Source organism: Triturus cristatus, chromosome 6, assembly GCF_964204655.1.
Source record: "Triturus cristatus chromosome 6, aTriCri1.1, whole genome shotgun sequence".
Taxonomy (NCBI): Eukaryota; Metazoa; Chordata; class Amphibia; order Caudata; family Salamandridae; genus Triturus; species Triturus cristatus.
In genome coordinates this window covers 1,378,455,382-1,378,478,088 of record NC_140589.1, presented here as the reverse complement: position 1 = coordinate 1,378,478,088, position 22,707 = coordinate 1,378,455,382, and the positions used below count along the sequence as shown (strand labels likewise).

The following is a 22,707-nucleotide window of genomic DNA, read 5'->3' as shown; positions in this document are numbered from 1 at the left end:
GTTGCATCGTACTGCACGGGTCATACGGCGCCGGTCCTTGTCGGTCGGTCCCCGTTCCGGGTCCGTGTCGGTCGGTACGTTTTGCGGCCGGAATTGGAATTGGCCCCTTAGTAGTAGTAAAGTTAGGACTCCTAACTTTACTACAATTAAATGCCTTTTGTGAATACCGAAAGTCATGAAGTTAGGATTTTGTCTCAGTTTAGTAGTAGTAAAGTTAGGAGTCCTAACTTTACTACTACTAAATGCCTTCTGTAAATACCAAAAGTAGTAAGTTTAGGATTTTATGTCAGATTAGTTCTGTGAATTGGCCCCATAGTAAACCACAACAAAACTTCTCCAAAACAATATGAAATAATAAATTGCAGTCCGTCCATGATATATAAACTGTTCTGTAACAGACCAGTGGTTTTTAAAGTTTATTTATCCAATGTACAAAAATATATTCAATACATCTTTTTTTCTTTTGTGCATGGATATTCATTATACATGAAAACAGGAAAACAAGAACTTATATTAGAATATTTTCAAGTTTTGACTTAAGGATCACCCACAATAACACTATAATTAAGCACTTACATACAAAACATAAAGTGCAACTAAGTGCAAATAACAGACCTCACAGACCATCTAGACACTAAGACAATACAAAAGTAAGTGAATAGTAACCACACAGGGCAAACAAAGGCATGCACAGAAAAAGCAAACAACAATAATTTATTCTATATTTATGTTTGAATTTAATAAAATATTCAACAATAGTGCATTAATGAACAGAAATGCACCGACGCGTGTCTCGGAAGTAACTGGAAGATTAGCCTATCCTTCATCAGGGTGCTGTCAGTATGCAGCATGTTCAGTGGCAGAAAGCCATCTGCAAGGGATGCACTCTCACTTGTTATATGACTGCGCAGGGTGCTCAACACAAGTTCACAACCAGTGGTCTGGAGAACAGGGAAAAATTTGAAATGAATACACCACATACTATTAATAGCAAGGGAACGAACGGAGACACGGGAATCAGAAAGAGGTCATGCTGTCTCACCAAATGATGTATGCCTAAGACTAGAAGCAGAGTGTGTCCAATAATCATGCTGTCTCACCGAGTAATGCGTTTCTAAGATTAGAAGCAGAAAGTACCCGATAGTCATGAAGATAAAGAACCAGTGTTAGAACAAGGGATAAACCAGAGTTTCATAAAGTTCCTGTGGGTAAAACACCGTAGGTTATTAGAGTAATAATATAACACCTACTGGTAAGACACTTTCTCGTAAATGGATAATGGATGGCATGTAGATAAGGATATCTCAAAAGCTTTTAGGGGCATATATAGGAGGTCACTCGTCCAAAGTAAAATTTAAGGCAAAAAGATGGAAATGTAGCTAGTACATAATGTATGTCGAACCTGAGATCTAATCATCCCTAGTATGACTACATATCAAAATATGTTGGAAAATACTGCCAGAGTATGAGTGGGTCATACCTATCAATCCAGAAGTCTTAAATATCAGGTGCCCTACAATTAGCCTCAAATGATGTAAGATCTGAAAAGGTAACCAGAGTGGACTGTTAAGTGAGGCTAAATTACTGAACTGGTCCAAGTACAGTTGAGTTTCCCATATAAGAACTGAGCTTACCAATAACCCTGTAGTATGGAGCTGCAAGCGGATTCAAGGGTCCCCAGGAATCAAGTAAAAACCAGCATAAAAATCTATAATGAAAGAAAATGCATTTAATCAAAAGTCGCTAAGTTAGTATATCTGGAGAGTACATGAAAAAAACGGGCAACAACTTACCCACATGTCTCGATGAGACGCAAATACTAGGGGCTAACGACAGCACAGTACTGTTGGTTATAAATGTGCTCTAGGGGCACGAGAATTCTACAGAGTGCCAAATCCAATGTAGTCTGTTGACAAGAAACCCAGACGTAAGGTGTAGAGGCAGCTAACAAGAAAAGCTATCCAAGTTAACGAAGTGTAAACAGGTCCGAAGAGGAAGAATGCTTACCTACACGCCTCACAATACTTCGGATCCAATGTCAAGGGGGCAGCCTACGGTCGAGTGGTTGGCCGGTAAGAATGCACAATCACGATTGCGATATAAATGAGCAGGAACGTGCAAACCTTAAACACGATATAAGAAACACCTGGGGCACTAGTAACATGGAGCGTACATTCAAGAAAGCGTGTCCCGCTATGGCCACCATCTTGGAAGTGAGCGGAATGGAACGCAGTTGCCATGTTAGAATATGTATTTAATGACTGCAAATAGTAAGAAAACGCCAAAATTATCTGATCCGAGAGCTAAAATAACAGTTCTAAGGTATTAGTCACAATGGTAAAATAATCCCAAAACAGATGAGACAAAGTATACAGAACTAAGTAATGCTCGTTGGTGTAGCAAAGTATCCACTAAAAGTGAGGGACTAGTTCTAACATGCAAGTGATACAATAACAAGAGTGGAATATGTAAATGAGGTTATCTTAGTACCCTCATAATGGTAGGCAAGCATACCGCAAGTGCGGGAAGCTAAACATATACATGATGGAAATAAGAATTATGAGTCTACAAAATCTGATCGTCCCAGTCAGAGTGAAGCCAGGCAATACTGGTACGTATACCACCGCATACACCATCCAGCAGCTGTAGGTATATTACCCCTAAGCAAAGGGATACTAACATGACAACCAGGGAATAGGATGAGGGTGATGGCTACACCCGATGATAAAGGATGAAAATACCCTATAGATAATACTAGACAAATGGAATCCCAATGGCAATTCAAGGTAAGACAAATAACTCTATATACCAGGTACCTAAAAGAGAACACTGCGTTTCTGAGAGGCAGAGAGATATCAAGGTAATGTCCAAGGCCTAGAGAAACCTGTGATCTAGGTTATAGCATTTTCCCATGGAAGGAGTTCATTCAAGCCTGAGTGAGCAGTCTGTAGCGTGTATATCCAGAACACTTCTCTCCTTTTTCTCAAGCCGTCAATATTGCTGTCTTTAGGGCATCATATGTTTTCCAAGATGATCCATTTTACATCTTTCTCAAAATGTTGGTATTGATGCCAATGGTCAACCAAGGGGGCTCCAGCTCAATTGTTTTTAATGGCAGATTTATGTTCACTAAACCTGACTCTAAATTCTCGGCTAGTTTGGACCACATATCATAGGTTACAGGGACATAGGATAAGATATATGACAGTCGGTGTCCGGCAGTTGGTCATCTCGTTAAAGGTAAATTGTCTTTGTCCACAATCTAAAACAGCAGAAACAATGACATGGTTACAGGCATGGCAATTGCCACACTTGTGGGTTCCTTTGATGGAGTTGTTACCTGTAATGGATCTCTGGATATACTCTTTATCTTCTTTGTGAGTAGCTCCCATCAGTGAGTTTCGAAGGTTCCTGTTTCGACGAAATGCAAAAACTGGTTTCGGAAGATGAGTCGACTGTTCACCTGAGTTAAAGCTGTGCCATTGGGAGCCAATTATCTGGCGAAATTTGTTGTTAAAATTGGAGTGTCTTGCAATACAAACCAATTTCATATCATCCACTGTGGTTTTGTGTTGAAAAAGGGACTCCCAGTTGTAGTATTTGGCTCTCTTGAAGGAGTCCATAATGAGTCTGTGAGGGTATCCTCTACCGAGGAGTTTATGTTTGAGTTATTCAGCATGCTGGTCAAAATCACTCATATTAGTACAATTTCTGCGCAATCTCAGAAACTGACTGAATGGTAAACAACACAACAGCAAAGAACACCTCAACATCATCAAGGAGTTTGCCCAACCCACCAGTGAGTCCACCAACATCCCCCCCTCACAAGACCTCGGCGACAAACTCAGCACCTTTTTCCACCACAAAATCAAGAGCTTCTACAACAACTTCGACGAAGACCACCAAAACACTGAACCCTCACCAACCACCCCGACACCCTGAAGCCAGCGATTGACAACTGGACAGCCCTCGCCACCGAAGACACACTTAAGACGATGAAGTCAATCCACTCCGGGCCCCCATGGACCCCTGCCCCCACAACATTTTCAACAGAGCCGCCAACATCATTGCACCCATGCTCTGCCACACCATCAACCGTTCCCTGACGACTGGAAACACGCTGAGATCAACCCCCTCCTGAAGAAACCCTCGGCAGACCCCACCAACCTCAAAAACTACTGACCCATCTTCCTGCTTCCGTTCCCAGTGAAAGTCATCGAGAAAGCCATCAACAGCCAAATCGCCACATTCATTGAAGAGCACAACATCCTTGACTCCTCCCAATCCGGCTTTAGAAAAAACCACAGTACGGAAACCGCCCTCCTCGCTGCAACCGACGACATCCATACCTTACTGGACAAAGGAGAAACAGCAGCCCTCATCCTCCCTGACCTCTCAGCGGCGTTCGACACAGTCTCTCACCTCACTCTAATACACAGCCTCCACGACGCAGGGATCAAGACAAGGCCCTCGACTGGATCCGCTCCTTCCTCTCTGGCAGAACGCAGTGGGTTAGACTCCCTCCTTTCCTCTTGGACCCTACACCTACCACCTGCGGAGTCCCCCAGGGGTCCTCCCTCAGCACTACGCTCTTCAACGTCTACATAGCTCCGCTCGCCCCATCGTCAGAATCTATGGACTCAACATTGTGTCATACGCAGACGACACACAACTCTCCCTATCCAACGAACCCAACACCACCAGACACAACTTTTCAGAAGGCATGGAAGCCGTCGCCAGCTGAATGAAAAACAGCTGCCTACAACTAAACACCAGCAAAATGGAAGTACTCATCATGGGCCCACACCCCAATGCCTGGAACAACACCTGGAGGCCCCCCGCCCTCAGAAGCCCGCCCACCCCCACGGACCATGCACGCAACCTGGGAATCATCCTGGACTCAGAGCTCAAAATGGACTGCCAGATCAACTCCGTCCCGTCCTCCTGCTTCCACACCCTCCGCCTCCTACGTAAGACCTTCAAATGGATCCCCCTCAAACACAGAAAGACCATCACTCACACTCTGGTCACCAGCAGGCTCGACTACGGCAACGCACTCTATGCCGGAATAAACAAAAACCTCACCCGCAAGCTACAAACATCCAAAACGCCACCGCAAGACCGGTCCTCAACCTGCCAAGACACTTGCACATCTCCCAACACCCACGCACACTCCACTAGCTCCCCATCGAAGCTAGAGTCACCTTCAAGATGCTAACCTACGCTCACAAGGCCCTCCACGACACTGGACCAGCATACCTGAACAGCCAACTCAAATTCCACGCACCCCAAAGGACCCTACGATCAGCCCAGCTCTCCTACGCCGACCAGATCAGGAGGCCGCTCCTTCTCCTTCCAAGCGGCCATAGCCTGGAACGACCTTCCGCTCCACCTCAGACAGACAACATCGCTCCCCATCTTCGCAAGAAACCTAAAACCCTGGCTCTTCGACAGACCCCCTACTTGATGGACTGGAACCTGCTACCCCTCCATCCCAAAGCACCTTGAGACCCTTACGGGTGAGTAGTCACACTTAATAAACACCTGATTGATTAATTGATTGATTGATTGATTGATTGAATGGTATACTGCCTCTTTGACAACTGGGGTGGTAGCGCTCATAATGCAAAAGCGTGTTCCTCGCTGTGGGCTTAGTGTACAGAGACACTTGATTCTTCTGATTTGCAGTGTAAATCCATATATCAAGGAATTTGATCCTTTTTTTGCTGGTTTTGGGACTGAATTTTAAGTGGGCATCACACAAGTAGATCCACATTAGAAATTCACTAAGTTGCTCTTTTTGTCCCTTCCATTTGAAGAAAATATGATCAATGAACTGATGCCATTGATGAATATATTCTGCAAAAGGAGCTATCTCATTGAAAATTTATCATTCCTCGAAAATCCCCAGGTAGATATTGGCCACTATCGCCCTGACCTTGTTTAAAGATGGAGTTTTTAAATTCAAAATAGTTCTCTTGTAGCACTGTATCCAGATATTCCAAAGTGAACATATGATCGTCTTGGCTATCAATTCTTTCCAAGGTGCTTTTGACTGTTTCCAAGGCTCCAAGCTGAGGGTTGTTAGTATATAGTGCCTTGATATCCATCGAGACCAGAACCTCAGTATAACGGTTAAATGAAATGCCTTCAATCTTGGATATCAAGTGTCCAGTGTCCTTGAAATAGGCAGGTAAAGTCGACACCAAGGGTTTTTAAAAATATGTTGACGTATTTGGACAGAGGTTCTGTTATAGGTGGACACAATAGGTCTAAATGGGGGTTAGGTAGTATCTTTATGAGTTTTTGGTACCCCATAGAGTACTGGGATTCTAGTGTATGGCCTGTTAAGAAACTCAAACTCCTGCTTACAGATAGTGCCTCTATCTAGGGCTCACTGTGTAATGTTGAGGATTTCTTTTTTGATCCTCTTTTCAGGGAAGGTGTTGGCAGCATTAAAGTAATGTTCAGGTACCTCTAACATTTTAACGATCTGTGCCGTGTAGTCTTTGGTATCTAAAACCACAATAACTTCTCCCTTATCACTAGGTTTAATCGTAACTTCAATGTTTTTTTGTAAACTATTGAGGGCATTGTATTCCTCAAAGTTCAAATTGTAAGCAGGTTTAGGGACAAATCTAAGCATAGATTGTATTTTAGAGTGTATTGTTTTCTCAAAAATACCCACTTCTGGGCCTACCTCATTTAAGGTGGGAGTAAAGGTGGAGATGGGTCGCAATCCTGTTCTATTAAGATGGTTGGGCCCAGTCATTTTATCAAAAATAAATAATAATCTGACCTTCCTTACGAAGTGTATGTCATGGCAAAGCTCAAACTTGAATATATGTCGATACAACGGAAACCAATACTTCGTATGCTTTTACAACGAAGATTTTATAACGCAAATACCATTACAATGCATATTTGTTGTTTGCATACGTTACTTCGCAAATGCATTAAAACTTTTACTATGAAATCAAATACTGCGCATACTTTTACAACGCATTTGTAAACGAAATAACTATATATTTTTTTAAATGTAACCTAACCCCTGAAACGGGATGCATGTTAATTAGGGGTTTACGGTGTGGGAGTACAACTAACCTCCTGCAACCCTACTTCCATTTATCTATACCTCTATAAACCTTTATTTTATACTTTTAAATTTGTCTTACCTGTTCACCATTCTTCCATGCTTCTCGCCTCGATCTTCTATATTACGTAATTACTTATACGCCTCTACGTACTACATTTTACTTAAAAATCAAGAACGGACAAATCTTTTCTTTAGGCTAACCGTGTCAATACATTAAATTGGATCCGCAACACTTTTAAATAATTATTTTTTCTTGTATTTCTATTTTTTTTTACCGTCCCGTATTATGTTCCACATTTTGTTACTACCCCAACTCTTCCTCTTTTTTATCACCATCTGTAGTGCACTTGCTGTACTTAGCCTTCTGATTTTCCTCGTGTTTTGTTAAAAGAGCAATCCAGTCATTTCATTACAACAGATGGCATTTTTAATTGGTACCTGTCCTATTATAATCCCAACTCGTTATGATGGGCCCCAGATCTCTTTCTCCGCTTTCAGAGGATGTCCCCCTTGTCATCGCCCTAACACTGGCGCAGAATTTATAGTTAAAGGCCAAGCGAGCTGGAAAAGTAGATAGCGGATTGGAGCATACCACCGGAAGAGGCGCTAAAGTGAGGCGACCGTTATTAATCACCACAGAGGGAATCTCAGAGGGAGGTTGGTGAGAGCCATGTGGAATGGAACCATTAATTATTTCTAAGCGCCGGCATCCTTTAGTGTTAGTTAGGGATAGAAAAGGTCATTAATGCCCCGTTAATGCACCGTAACTCCCATGTCACTACTTTTAATACTTAATTTAATACTCTATTAATACTCTAAATAATCTATTCAATACTCAATAAATACTCTTATTTAAAAAATAACCTACATTGAAACACTATTTTCGTTGTTACAGTATTTGCGTTGTAACGGTATTTGCGAACTAGAAGCTTGCGTTGTGAAAGCTTGCGTAGAAATAACACCTGCGAAGTAAAAGATGCGTGGTAATGGTAATGCGTAGTATTGGACGCGTACTAATGGTAGTTTACCCTCAAACTTATTGATATTAGTACTAGGCACAAACAATAAACCCCTTAGTGAGCAGGTTAAGGGAGTGATCATCCAATTCTACACGCGATAAATTGAAGATGGGAATGGGCTCATTGTGTGAGTGATGATTCAATCTCTCCAATATTGGTTGTGTCTGATTTGGGGGTACTGAGGGGGGGGCTTGTCTGTATGTTCGTTTGATTTCTGAACCTCACTCGTGGAGTTCCTCAACAGTTTCCTAAAAAACAGTTATTCCCCTTCAAATGGTGTTCTCCTATTACCATAGCTATCGAATGTATTGCATCCTCCCTCACCTTCTGATTCAGAGGTGTCTGAGAATGTCAGAAACTTTTTGTTGGACCAATGCTGATAGTCCCCTTGGTTCGTGTTATCCCTTGCTGTGTTATAATATTGTGCTCCCAAATGAGGGTGCGCTCTCTCTTCAAAAAAATACAGAATGTACTGTTTCTCTGTCTTTTTTTTATAAGGTATTCACTGAAGGAATTTAATTCAAGGTTAACCTCCTCTAGTTTCTTTTTAGCCTCATCAATGGGGTTATTTTTTCTGAGAGTTTCTTCTATTTCTGCAATTTCCTTAAGTAGGGTTTCCACTACCTCTCTTGCTGTTTCCATAATAAGAATCATGAGGTCTCTGGAGCAGCGGTTAGCAATAAATGACCACTTTTTCAAGACCTTCCTAATTTTCACAAACAGATCAGGGATATTTCTTATTCTGAGTCCATTGGGTATGACCCAAGCTTTAAGATATTCCAGCACAAATTCTGAATGCTACTCTGTTCTTCTAGTCATCCTTTTCAAGTTTAGGAGTTTGAACCATTCATCATTATTGCCTTTGCTGATGGAAAATGGTCTATCTAATGAGGTACTCTGACCTAATAATTTGGTGAACTCCTCATCGCTAAATCCAAAGGTTTTAATACTATCCATGAATATCAATAGATAACAAGAACAAGACCAGAAATAAAGAAAACCTTAAAGGCAATAAAAACCGTCCCAAATCCAGAAATCAAATGAAAAGTGCCAAGAAAAAAAGAGAACAACATAGATATCCCAAAATCAGAAAGATTAGTGTTCACAACCAAAATATTCCTTCCAGGCCCAAAACAAAAGTTCCTAACTTTGTTTTGTGCCTGTCTGTTGGTTTTCCTGCCAACAGAGTACATTGGATTTGGCACTCTGTAGAATTTACGTGCCCCTAGAGCGCATTTATAACCGACAGTACTGTGGTGTTATTAGCCCCCAGTATTCGCGTCTCATCGATACATGTGGGTAAGTTGCTGCCCGTTTGTTTTGTGTACTCACCAGATATACTAATTTAGCGACTTTTGATTAAATGCATTTACTTTCGTTATAGATTTTTATTCTGGTTTTTACTTGATTTCTGGGGCCCCTTGAATCCACTTGCAGCTCCGTACTACAGAGTTATTGGTAAGCTCAGTTCTTATATGGGAACCTCTACTGTACTTGGACCAGTTCAGTAATTTAGCCTCACTTAACCGTCCACTCTGGTTACCTTTTCAGATCTTACAACATTTGAGGCTAATTGTTGGGCACCTGATTTTTAAGACTTCCGGATAGATAGGTATGACCCACTCATGCTCTGGCAGTATTTTCCAACATATTTAGGGATGCAGTCATACTAGGGATGATTAGATTTCAAGTTAGACATACATTATGTACTAGTTACATTTCCATCTTTTCGCCTCAGATTTTACTTTGGATGAGTGACCTACTATATATGCGCCTAAAAGATTTTGAGGATTCTTTATCTACATGCCATGCATTATCCATTTACAAAAGGTAACTTACCAATAGGTGTTATATTATCACTCTAAGAACCTACAGTGTTTTACCCACAGGAACTTTATGATACTCTGGTTTCTCCCTTGTTCTAACACTGGTTCTTTATCTTCATGACGGGCACATTCTGCTTCCAATCTTAGACACACATTGTTTGGTGAGACAGCATGACCTCTTCCTGTTTCCCTTGGCTCCGTTCGTGCCCTCGCTTTTTATTAGTATGCGGTGTATTCATTTTTAATTTTTTCCTGTTCTTTAGACCATTGGTTGTGAACTTGTGTTGAGCACCCTGCGCAGTCATATAACAAGTGAGAGTGCATCCCTTGCAGATGGCTTTCTGCCACTGAACATGTTGCATACAGACAGTGCCCTGATGAAGGATATGGTCATCTTCTAGTAATTTCCGAAACGCGCTTAAGTGCATTTCTGTTTATTAAAGCACTATTGTTGAATATTTGATGAAATTCAAACATCAATATAGAATGAATTATTGTTGTTTGCTTTTTTTGTGAATGTCTTTTTTTGCTCTGCTTGTTTATTGTTCACTTGCTTTTGTATTGTCTTAGTGTCTAGATGGTCTGTGAGTTCTGTTACTTGCACTGTGTTACACTTTATGTTTTGTATTTAAGTGCTTAATTGTAGTGTTGTTGTAGGTACTCCTTAACTCAACACTTGAAAATATTCTAATATATGTTCTTGTTTTCCTGTTGTTATGTATAATGAATAGCCATACATAAAAGAAAAATAGATGTATTGAATATATTTTTGTACATTGGCCAAATAAACTTTAAAAACCACTGGTCTGTTACAGAACAGTTTATATATCATGGACGGACTGCAATTTATTATTTGATATTCTTTTGGAGAAGTTTTGTTGTTGTTTACTTCCCTCCCAAGCCTATCCTTCTTTTTTCATCTCCTAGCAGGGCTGCCACAGTAGAGATAATTTAATTTACTAGAATGCCAAATTGGAAGGTTCTGATTGCATCATAGAGAAGTTACAAATGTGTACCTACCTGTCCTACCTACCACTTTGCTTGGATTGGAACAGGTAACTAAGTATTGTAGCAATGAGTGATATAATATTGAGTGATTGTGAGTAATGATTGATGATTCATGTGATGGCAGACAGTGAGGGCGGGTATTCTACTAATTTGTATACTTAATTTCGATGATTTGCAATGTTTGGGGCATGATGGGTGATCATTTTTCCTGAAGGTGTTTGGTCCTTTCACACTGAGCGAGATTTACTTGCAGGTGCCACTCTATTTCTGGTTCTTCAGAGACAGAGATAAGATCAGTCACTTTAGTTACCAAACAGAAATCTACAAAAAAAAGTTACTCAAATTATGCTTCTTCAACAACAGCAGTGGACTACCGGTCCATCTCGCCGGGTCAGAATGGAGTTGGACTGATTCATTACTCGGAGTCAGGAAGAGGAGGATGGAAGAACTTAGGGTGGGACCACCTCAAAAGTCAGAAAAAAGAAGGTATTGATCAAGTCTATCGACATGAAAAGGAAACCAATATGATGATGCCTGAGGCCTACTCAGATCTGTGGACTGGAGAGAGATGCACTGATTTGGGAAATGCTGCTAAGTGTGTGCTGGTTCAAATGTGAAACTCCTCTTATGAAGTTGTGATAGGGGTGGATGTTGCTTGTGAGACAGACTTGTGTTGTGATGCCACAGTATCAATACATGATGCATGCACTGGGCTAATTGTTATGAGGATAGTTGTGAGATTGATCAGCCTGGGACATGCAGCTACTTGTCTGTGATTTGTTGTAAATTGCTTTCACTTCTCAGTTAATCAATCTGCTATGAGTGATAAAATTAATGATTGCAGCAGTCTGTGCTCTTGCTCTGCCACTGAGTCTTAGTAGTTGGTACACTCCTTATGAAGATTACCTTTTGTCCTTCTCCTTGACTCTACAATATTGTTTCTGTTTTACAATCCGCAGGACTCTTCTTTTCCTGCACAAAAGGCAAAAGCTCCATAATACTCCTGATTACCTTATAAAACCGGTTTGGCCAGGTACCCAAGACGGGCATTCGAAGAAGAATGCAGATGCACGGTGTCAGGATTTGGAGCAGGCAGACACGCTATCTGTGCTCCGAAGGGGAAACTAGCTGCAAGATCATCAACGGAACTACGCTACCCAGGAAGCACAGCGAGACACGTCGTGCGTAAGGCAGCGGTGGCTCCGGAAGCAGGAACAAGAACCCCAAACTCCGGACCGCGCTGCCGATTATTCGACCGAGTTCCTTAGAGAAACAGGACGTTTCTTTTTGCTGCTCTGTGGGCGGTAAGAGTGTCGTAGACACAACACTTGAGAAATGCTAACTTTCCGGCAACCGGAGACGAGATCCCTGGTTGCGAGTAACTCCCCTGTTGGAAGAGACCAATTCTCGAAGCGGTCTCGTGCAGGGGAGTGTAGGTGCCCTTAGAGGCGCTTGGGCTGCTTGTTCATCCTGTTGGAGAAACCAAGCTCGGTTTCATGCAGGGTGTGTAATCGCGCCCGCGACACCTGTTCTACGATAGTGTGTAACAGGGTGTGTGTGATATTACCTGCGCTGTGTGCAAGGGATTCTCTGCCTGCATATCGCTTATGGGGGGAGGTATCACAGCCTGACTTTGGCGAACAGATACATTCCGGGAGTGTGTATATATAGTTATCCGAGTTCAGAGCACAAGACACGGTGCCGGCTACAAGCTTGTGTGGGGATAACACAGCCTGACATTGACATTGATTTCAGTTCATGTGTGTTTTATGCACCCACACCGTATTCTGGGTCATGAAGTACTACGCCAAGAGAGGAGACAAGTTGACTAACGTTTTCCTCTGTGTCAAAACCTAACGGGATATTTCTTAAATACAGTACCCTGCTATGGTGTTTGTTCTCCGTTTTGTTTTTGTTTTTGTTTTCATATTGATAACCACACAGGAGTGAGAGCACTGAGTACGAAACGAAAAGGCAAAGACAGGACAGGGCAAGAGCCGGGTCACGCTGAATAGGAATACCGGAGCCTTGGTCTGTGGGTGTATCTTCTGCTCTCCTCTAAAGTGTGCTGGGTCATCTTTATTTTCCTTTACAGGTAGGAAAGGGATATTGAGGGGGTTCAGGGATAATAGAACGTAGCAATAGAAGTAGGTGTTATATTCTGAATCTCATGGTGTTTCCTTGTTTCCCCCACAGGTCTCCCTCCCCGCAGTCCCTACCCTTTCCTTCCCCCGCTCAATTGCCCCAAAACTCTGTGTGTGTCCACATGAGCCAGACTTGGGTCAATTCAGAGGTTGGCCCCCTTTGAGCATCGGCACAGCCCTGAGGATACAGGACTGGAGAGCCTGACACACGGCTTAATTTGCCATAACAGTGTCATTTTTTTACCCATCATAATTTATAGACCTGTGTGGATTCACTGATTACAGAAGGAGTCAGGCTGCACAAATTCTGAACAGGGCTGTACAGTAAACATTAGAAGAGATTTTGACCCCCTTCACTGCGGGACCAGGATCCCCATACCTCTGTGCCTCTGACACCTTTTTTGACCTTTCAGTAGTACCCCCATCTCATTGCCCTTCAAACGCTCCCTCCTGGTACACCAACTTTGGTAGTGCACCAACCCATTTTCAAGCCTTTGAGTGACAAAACCAACACCCTTCCTATTTGCATTCTCTAAGTAACCCAGATGCTTTTGGTACTGTTCAGCCTCACGTGCCCAGTTGGAAGCAAACTCCTTAATTTGTGGTTTTCAAACATAGATGTCAGAACATTTAGATACATTGCAAACTTGGGTCTCTGGGGCTAAAGGATTGTTTGCAAAGTATTTACTGAACTGTCTTGCTATTTGTTTTTTTATTTCCTCCCACGACAGATTGTTGATGATGTGCTGCTCGTCACACTGATGAATATTTTGTTGTTGTGTAGTGTCTGTCTTTGTCGCACCTGTCCCCAAATCCTCTTTCCCATCCATTCTTCAAACCCCTAACCCTCTTAACCCCAGGCTGTGTGATTTATTGAGGTGTGACTTAATTTACACCATAAATGGATCACACACTTGGTGGGACAGATGTGGTGAAAGCAACAAAAACTCACTGAAGGATCTTCTATTACCCGAGCAATAGCTCACACCCATGGATAAAAGGGATTAGATTACATATAGAGAACATCATTTATCAACATCATCATTCACGCCTTGTGTTGCGTAAATGCTTAACCTTGTTGAATTTACTACTGACTCTGAGTCCACCTCTCCTCAAGACTTGAGGATTTTATAACTTTAGTGTTAAAGTAAATAACAACTCCCCATTGCTCAGATAAAGTTACTATTGCTAGTTTTTGTTATAATATCAGGTATTCTTTTCTTATTGAGTCATGGTGGTAGTAGTTTTGTCACACTCTTTTGTAAAGCTACGATAATATGTAACCCATTAATTCTGTGTTTTTCTATCAATTTAATTGCCTGTGATGGATAATCCTTTTGATTAAACCTACAGTTGGAGCTTCAGACATAAAGTAAAATAATATTCATTTAAATTTAAATATTATAAAAGTAAACCCACACTCTCTACCCATAACAGGCCCATCCCTCTACCCAAACAAATCTTGCTGTCCCCAACCAGTGTCCAAATATCCAACAAAAAGTCCAAAGAAACAGTCCCAGTCCCAATTCCCATCCTCTCTACCCACAAGTCCCTCACATGAAAACAAATATTATAAATTGGCTAAAGAAGAGGGCACTATATGCGGGTCAGAAGCTTCTCGAGGTGCCCTTCTATGCATGCCATTCAGCTTTCTAGCTCAGTTAGCCTTCTTCACGACGCGGCGCTGGATAAGCCTGTCTGAGTGGTGGCTGCAGTGGTGGGATGATGAGCAGCTGCTAGTTGCTGAGGGCACTGGTGCGGGTCTTTCTGGGAGGTGCTGGCAGCTGACTGGGTCCCTGGGTAGTGCCAGCTGCCTCCTCCTGCTCCTTCTCCTCCTCTCTTCCTTGACATGCAGGTCTACCAGCTGCTGAAAGTTGACCCGTATGGCTTCCAGCCTCTGCTGCCACAGCCAAGCTGCTATCTCCTGCCTAGTAGGTGGTCAACCAGCAGGAGTAGCTATATCAAAGAAAGAAGGAAAACAAATTATAAGCAATGCTCTGTGCAAAGCACTTGTTTAAAATGATATAGTGACACAGTAGCAGTACATTGCTGGTCCCCTAGGGACATTCAAATTTGATGTGATTAGCGTCAGAGGAATTTTTACCCACACATGCCTAACATAAAAAAGCAAATGCACTGACTGGCTGAAAGGAATTAAGGCAGAATAAACAGCACACCACTTTAAAAAACAGCTATTTGTTTTCTGTTAAAGGATTTCCTAGTAAAAAACTAAACAGACACTTTGTGTGGAAAAATAGATATAAATTACCCCTCATTAATGAGTAAGGTATTTTGCACTATGGAGTACAAGTATTCTTATTGTGCTAAATTAATGTAGGCATGCTAGCTAGCACATCGGTAACCGGTACTTTGCTGCTCTCTTAAGTCTACAGCTGGGGCAGCTTTAATGAACAATTACCTTACTCTAATTCCAATGGCCGTGCTCTTCTCCAAAATGCCTTTCAATTTTCCTCTGACTCCAAAGAGGCAGATGAATAATAATAATACAACATCACACTTTTCACGTATAAAATGCAGATATCCTGTCTGCCTTAAGTAGATGGTGGGAAAGATGATGCATTGCAGTACAAGGAAAGGATTAAGGAACGGGATAAATAGATTGTATTTGTTACGTTGATCGCAGACTAATTCATCCACAAAACTCAAGGAACTTATTCCCACTTTACTACCTGGCCTCGCCCTCCACCATAATTTATAATTATTTGCAACAAATACATTTGCTTAACAGTAAGGAAGAGAAACCTAACTTACTCTACTGCAGGGTAAGTTATGGGGATTAGGCTGGGTAAGCAGAGGTTTTACTACAGAACAGTTCATCATCATGAGCCTAAGCTGTGGCTTAGTCAGTCACTCTAGTTAACGAAAGTTGAAAGGGGAAATGTGAAAAATGTGAACAGGCGTAAATCCGTTTTTGAAGCCATAACATATATAAATCACTTGGCCAGAAAAAATTGGCACATGCCAAGGATGGATGTTTCAATTTTTTGGGGGGGCTGGGACAGAACTTAGGAAATAATAAAGAAGTGAAGTACTAGGAGGTGACTAAATGGGTAGTAGGAGAGACGATAAACATATCTTGTTTTCCCTTCATCATACATTGAAAATACAAATGGCTCATTAATTGAAGCAGATGCACATTGCACAGTAAACACTGCACTACCGAATTGAACCATGCAGCAGTTAGGTCATGGGAGGCACTGGCAAAATACCATGGGCAGAGGGTTATGATTGGTGATTGCTTAACAAATACAGTGAGTCAAGGGAGTAGACAGAATTGCCCCCCCACTTTGAACCAAAGCTTTGATTAAACCATTCGAAGCAAGCAAAGTAGGTGAGCTTGCCCCACTCCAGAAGAGCTCCCTTGGTTCTTCCTCCAAGCAATTATTCATTCATCCTTTCATTGTTCTAGTATTCTTCACCCTTTGATACTCACCATTTAAGCTTTAAATTCTCTTATCCAGTCTTACACCATTGATTGAACACCATTTATCCATTCATTCATTCACCTATGTACAGTTCTCAACCATCCTTTCACCAATCCATCTATTTACCCACCCACACATCCTTTCACCCGTTCAACTTTTCACCTATCCTCTTTTAACCCACTCGAGCATTCGTTTTCCCCATCAACCTGTTCACCCACCCAGGCAGGCATCCTTTCTCCCATATACCATTTCATCCATCCTTCACCCACCCTTGCATCCTATCACCAACCTATGCATTCTTTTACCCACCCACACATCATTTCACTCATGTACCATTTAACCCATCCGTTCTCTTTCTATTCTTTTGTACCTTTTCCTTCAAGCCATAATTTTTAGTGTTCGGTATGAGCCTTTGTCTGCTGAGTTGCAGATAGAAGAGGCCATTAAGAAATCAACCCCTTCTGTAGCTACTAAAGTGGGGGGTTCACAATACGCTTTCAGTGAGTATACTAGTAATTGTCAATAAGCAAGCAATGTGACTTACCACCACCCGTCCCTGCCACCGTTGGGACGTCCCCTTTGACTACCACTGTGTGCGCTCCACTATTGCTGCTGCTGCCCTGGCACTAATGGTCTGTGTGGCTAAAAAAGTACTCATTTTAGATGTCAGATATGCCTCCCCTTATTATTATTTTTTTAACAAAATATATCCACACTACCTCACTACAGTTCGGTTGTAGTATCCTCTATCAAAAATATCATGCTGGGCATTTTGTTGATTGCCAATGTTTGAAAAGCCAGGTAGTCAAGCCAAATCCAAAATGTTTCGTAATGGAGGGGCAGAGCTATGATGACTATGAGTCATTGAAGTTCAATGAAGGGGTGGAATATTTGGTCAATGAAGGACATATGGTCTTTGTTGGCAAATGCAATGGGACCGTCCTCCTACTAGTTTCCAGCCATGCTATCATCAAAACTGCTCTTATACTACTGTATACATGAATGATAATACATAAACAACATTGGGGGTCCACCATGACGATGGCCACTCTCATTAGATATTATGAAGAGGAGTTGGAAAACATTAGGAGACAGGCATAGAAAAATAAATAAAAAGGAGTGGTAAAAGTTAGGGAAATAATAATAATATTAACAGGAGGACTTACTGGGGCCAGCGGATCTGTTGAAGTTGGCCATGGCCTCTGTGCTGCTGGAAGTGGTGGTGGTGGTGGAACTTCCACCCAATGTGTCACAGGTGGTGCACCCCCAGCTCCATGACCCACCTTCGTGCTGCTGGCCCTCTACTTGCCCCTGGATGCTGATGTAAGAAATAAAGAAGGTAATATAAAATAGATTAGTGGTACGATTAATAATCTAATTGACAATATTTTGACAGGCAAAGAGAAACACAGTAACTTTGTACTTTGATAAATCAGATCACCAACAATACTAGTAACAAGTTGACCTATTCCTAAATTCCTAAACCTAGGCCCTATTCCAAAATTCCTAAACGTAAACTACATTATGGAACTTCTAATGCAGTGCAACAAATGATATTTGCTTCTCATCTCATTCTCAATTACAGCCCCCCTTTGATGGGCCACCTCAGTCTCCCTTATTTTCAGTGCACGAATGCATGCTACACATCACTGGGAGATTGCTTCAGACTGTGGAAGCGAAATAAAGAAAGTCACAGAAAACACTAACTCACTCATATTACTACTACTGCTACAATTATCTTAGTGACAGGACAGAAGAGTCTGCATGACTTTGTAAATAATAAGCACAAGCAAGCGCCAATGAGTACGATAAGTGCTGAGCACCTGGCAGGATCACATAATATTTCTAATGTAAACTTAACTAACCTCTGAGTGTGAGCAGCATGCTATTTGGAAACAAAATAGTAGCATAGATAGAACACAACAAATAAATAGTTACTCACGAGCCCAGCAGGTTGAGTAAGACCTCTGCCCTGTCCAGGATTTCGGGCCAACGTTTCCTTAACTGCTGTTTGATGCTCCGGAACCCAGAGCTCCAGTGCACACACCAGTGCACCCTCCCCCACAGCAGCCAATGCTCCCACAGGCCTTACCCACTGAGATCCCTGCAGCCTGCTGCCAGCATGGCAGGGAGGTGGTGCCGCACGCAAAGAACAAGTGCAGCCATTTCAACCTCCGAGAAAATGGCATGGGGCTGCAACCTCTTGGTGGCGCGGATGACTGTAAGGTGTGCAGCTAGCAGCTGCACTGGTGCCACCGCTTCCTCTCTCATCCTGCTCTGCCATGGCACTGGGTGGTCAAAAAAGGGATGAAATAGGAGAAAGAAGATAGGAGAAACTAAAGACTTAAAGGAAAAACCAAAGAAAAATACAAAAAGTCACCAAAAACACAAAAAAATAGCAAAAACATAAAATACACAATCACTAAAACACACACTGATAACATAACAGAAAAAGAGTGGTGGATTAGTTGGATAGGAGTAGGATTGAAAAGATTAAGGGTGGATTGACCAGCCCCATGCACAGAACAGAAAACAAAAGTCCGAGGCGAACTGCATGGTGCCATTTGCGCGCAATTTCCAGCGTGAGAACGTGCGTAGTGCTACTGTACGTCAAAAATGTAGCGCAAACAGGCACTTTGAGCAGCTCTGCCCATCCATGGAATTTCAGTGAGTTTTTGGGCCACTCTGTGGAATTCTACGTGGCAGAACTCCCCAAGCTCTGCCCAGGCCTAATGGTGGGTTAATGCGACCCGTGGCTTACCTTTCGTTAGTATTGGATTCAGTAGCTGTAAGTCTTCCATGTTGTTCAAAATCACTTGCAGCTGTTTGTGATGCCTTTGAACAAAATGAAGGCATAGCAATGGGTCATACTTTGTATATGTCCCTCACTTGGTGGAGATTTTGTTGACACAAACGAGTACTCAGCGCATGACAAAGAACAGGCTGATTCGTAATGAGCAGGTAATTCTTGCAGCAGGGAATATTTTTATTAAATTTGTATTTATTTGAATCTAGCAACCTTCCTTCCTATTTCAGATAAGAGTTGTGAAGAAATTATGAAATGGAAAAGATGATGAGGATTATAGTTACTGAGTTATGTATCACACCAAGACCAGAAAATAAAGAAACTCCTTTGGCAATGGATGATCTAATGCTATTTGTTGATGGTTCTTGTTTGAGAGACCAATATGGAAGATTGAGAGTATGTTCTATTCCCTGGAAGCATCCTTTCTGCAAAATGTACCCTCATCACTGGTGGCAGAATTTGTAGCATTGACAAGAGCTTCTATACAGAAAGCCAATCTGTTTTATGACATCTTCTGGAGCGCCTATAAAGATCAATGCAGAGATATCAGATGTGTTGGAAGCAATACAACAGCCAAAATAAATTGTGGTGGTCAAATGTGTTGCCCATAAGGCAGGGAAGGATTTAGTCACACTTGGCAACAAGTACGCAGACTAGATGGCAAAATTCTGTGCATTAAAGGAAGAAGCAGTTGTGCAGGAAAATGAAAATGATGAATCAAGAATAAGCACTATACAGAATGCAGAAAATGTGAATTGTTTCTTCATGAATTCGATTCAGACCTCTTTAAATGAGCTAGAGTTTAGAGATCTTCAGGTGTAAGTCTCAGATGATGACAAAAATAAATGGGAAATATTGGTTTACAAGGAAAACGATCAGGATTTGTATTTAATGCTGAAGATATATATTCTCACAGATATAATATAGCACCCGATGGGCAAATACATGCAAGGGTAGACACTTGGCAAGGGATAGTATGATATACATTTTCAGAAAATATTGAGAAAATGTAGGATTTAGAAATGTTGATGAAGCCATTTGTCTGAGGTGTTTGACATTCCAAAGAAATAATCAGGGCAAGAAAACGTTAACTGTAATGAATCATATTGGCAAAGAAGAAGGCTCACTTACAAGACTCCAAGCAGAATTTGTTGAGATGCCATTTTGCAATGGTGTGCATCTTAGCCATTGCCTGCTTGGTTTCTAAATGGATGAAAGTTTATACCACTTGGAGATCAGATACCCTTACAGTTGCCCAACTTTTGCAGAGGGAGTTGATACCCAGATTTGGTATCCCAACTTTAATTGAGACAGATTATGTGTTTATGTGTTTTAAAATTGAGGTTGTGCACATAATTTGCACAGCGTTTCAGATCAGTCAAAGTTTTCTCTGTAGTTATTGTCTTCAATCTTCAGGAATTGTGAAAGGAGCTAATGGATTTCTAAAGAAAATTCTGGCAATGTTATGTGCTCCAACTGGTTTAAAGTGGCCCGATGCACTTCCTCTTGTTTTGATGAGCATGAGAAGCACTCCTGACAAAATGACTATTTTATCTCTCAATAGGGTGATCATGGTAATGGCAATAGGAATTGCTTGCATTCCTTCCACTGCATTCGTTTTGATTACAGAACAGGCCTAGCTGATATGGAGAAATCTGTCTCTCATCAGGTGAATGTGACAACAGAAGCAAAAGAGGACATTACCTTTTACAATCGGAATCCTGGTGACTGGATATTGGTTCCGAAGCAGGTCACAAATAACTGTTTGGAGGAGAGGTAGCCTGGACTATATAAAGTGATACTGATGGCCAACACTGCAGTGAAGTGTGCTGCAGGACCCCAGTGGATCCACGCTGCTCACACAAAAATGTGTAAAAACAGGAAGAAGTAGGAGAAACAACAGCTGAATCAGCTACTTATCTGCCAGACCAAGAATGAGGTGAAGTTCAGAATCAAGCTCATGTTTACAGCATGGATCCGAGGCGGGAAGGAAGGGGTGTGGAAATCTTGAAACTCATGAAAAGAACAATGAACTTGTGAAATTTCAGGTCAGTGAGAGCTCTGATGAAGAACCTGAGAAGTCTAAAGACCAGTCTCAAAGTAAGGGCTGTTACTGTGTCAGAAGCATGAGTGGCGCCATGAAGAAGTAGTCTCTGATCTGACCAATGAGAAATTGCAGTGGAAATTTCAAGTTACAAGAACTTCCAGAGGAAGAAAGCAGATTGCAATGAACTGTACAGCCAAGTCTCTCAAGATTCACGCACCAGTTCAGGTTCAATTGAAGCTCGAGTTTTTCATAAAGTAAAGAGAACCTGACAATGACTGTTGGTGAACAAGGGAAAGCTGAAGACGAAATTTAACAGAAGAGAACTTGCAAAAAGAAGCATTGTGAGCAGTAAAGTTTGAGAGACAACTCAACTCTGAAACCAATGGGAGTGAATCACCTGTTGATAGAAGGTCAACAAAAAGGAGAGTTCCAAATAGATGATATGCCTCACCTGAATGGGTATACTTAGCCACTGTATCAGAAGAAGAAAAAAGAGTTAGCTACAATTCAGTAAAATGTTGCCAGCATGAATTTGAGAGTGCATCTGAGGGTGAAGAGACAGAAGAAGAACCACTCTGAAATAATAAAGAGACAATTAAGACAAGATTGAGGTATACTAGTTGCTGAATAAAATAAAAGACTTGGATCCAAAGACTGAAATGACTTTTGAATGAGCAAAGACATTTCTTTCGAATTTTTGTTTTGATTGTTGTTTCAAAAGGAAAAAGAAGAAAAGAAGAAAACTAGTGATGTTTTGAAAAACATTTTTGTTGACTGATTTTTTAAAAAAATTCCTTCATAATTTGTTTGTCTGAAATAGAGGATGGAGGACAGCAAGTGCTACAAAATTGTCAGTTTGGTGTTTATATTCATAATACTATCACCTTTAGTTGGACTGCTGTTGTGCTGACTATTTCTGGTGGAATATACGTCTTTGGATGTTGAGTTAAATACAGTAAAGAAAAAAGTGAATTATGAAATGTCAGAGCATATAGAGAACTTGGTGAATTTAAGGATACTATTTATACCAAAATGATTCATGAATATATAAATATAATGAGGATTAAGGGTTGTAACATCTGTACTTTTCTTCCTACTTCTGTTAGTGTGTGATGAACCTGATCATTTTGTATGATGTGTCATTTAATATGTATGACACTATATTTAATAAGGATTATTTTCTTTCACCCTATTTATTGGATTTCAACCTGTCTTTAGATTATTGTCTGTAAAGGAAGATACAAAGGATAATAAATATGTAAGGGTCATTGTCATCTCCCCACAATCCCACAAAGACGCAGGACACAGGTAGGGG

General features: G+C 41.4%; 1 long non-coding RNA gene across 1 annotated transcript in view; it reads left to right on the top strand.

Annotated features, from left to right (window-relative positions):
- LOC146821432 (uncharacterized) overlaps nt 1–22,025 on the top strand; it is a 78,874-nt gene extending 56,849 nt beyond the window's left edge. The window contains exon 3 of the long non-coding RNA XR_014962714.1: nt 20,910–22,025. This is a non-coding gene — a long non-coding RNA (uncharacterized LOC146821432). The remainder of the gene's footprint in view (nt 1–20,909) is intronic.
- Nucleotides 22,026–22,707: the final 682 nt, after the last annotated feature.